The following is a 1,164-nucleotide window of genomic DNA, read 5'->3' as shown; positions in this document are numbered from 1 at the left end:
ATGAGAACCGTTGAAGAGAGTGAGCTGGATATGATCGGCTTGTCTATTTATGCCCCACACACAATACAATTCAATGGTCCCTACAATCTCATTGTTCATTGGACACAGGAATTCGTCTTCGCATTATAACAAGAGGTCATAGGTTGATTCATACAGGTGGGCTGAGACCATTTCCAACTGCTCAGGTGGGTGGGAAACTAGGTTTCCCGCCGCATGGATAAGTAAGTGCAAATAATAGTAAAAGTACATAAACTTCTTATGTCCATGACTATTCGCACGAGCGATCAATCAGCTTCAAACCAACACCGGAATATTGCTAATTAAATACTCTTCCGATGGATACTAAACACCACTGTATGACCCATGTCTGACCCTTCGTATCAAACAAAGAGGGATCTCTCTGTCCATGAACATGCTATATTAACTAAACTTTCAGAATCTATCAAGGGGACCATGATCTACAAAATACATTATATGGTGAAAATATATAACGATTGAGTCGCACGCTGGGCGCACAGAAACTCTACCGTAAATGCGCATACCGTGCGCCTGCGGGTGCCCGCAACAGCGAGTATGCGCACGCACGGGAGAGCGCACGCATGCGCAGCGCGGACTTGTATGAGGTGCAAATATGGCAGTGTGCATCGTGATATTTTTCTGACTTTGACACTCCTAATTGCAGATTGATTTGTCGTACATTCTCCTGGGTGTATTCCTCAGTGAGGGGTACGTCTGCGTCTAATCTACAATCAGTGATGAATTTTGCAGGATCAATGTTGGAAGGTAAACATACTCGTAGCACTGTTCGCCAATCTTTGTTTGTGGGTTCTGCGGTGTTACCTAATTCTTTAATAAACCTCTGACATGCGACTAGATCTCTCCTGGGATCAGGAAATTCAGACATAATTGTCCTCAATTCCATCCGGGACCAGGGACAATGCATAGCAATGTCTCTGACGGGAGTGATTCCCTGAGCGTCAGTCCTCCCATTGGGGACTGTGATCACCCTGACAGAATTTAGTTCAATTACACCATCTTGTGTTGACTCTACAATGTGAGGTGCAATTGTCTGTGCATGATATAAAATACCATACTTACCTGTGGACACGACCTCACCTGACCCTCCATTAGGGGGCTTGACTACTGCCTTTACCGATTGGGCCG

This window comes from Pseudophryne corroboree, chromosome 12 (assembly GCF_028390025.1).
Source record: "Pseudophryne corroboree isolate aPseCor3 chromosome 12, aPseCor3.hap2, whole genome shotgun sequence".
In the NCBI taxonomy this organism is placed as follows: Eukaryota; Metazoa; Chordata; class Amphibia; order Anura; family Myobatrachidae; genus Pseudophryne; species Pseudophryne corroboree.
The sequence above is the reverse complement of the archived record's forward strand: the minus strand, read 5'-3'. Positions refer to the sequence as shown.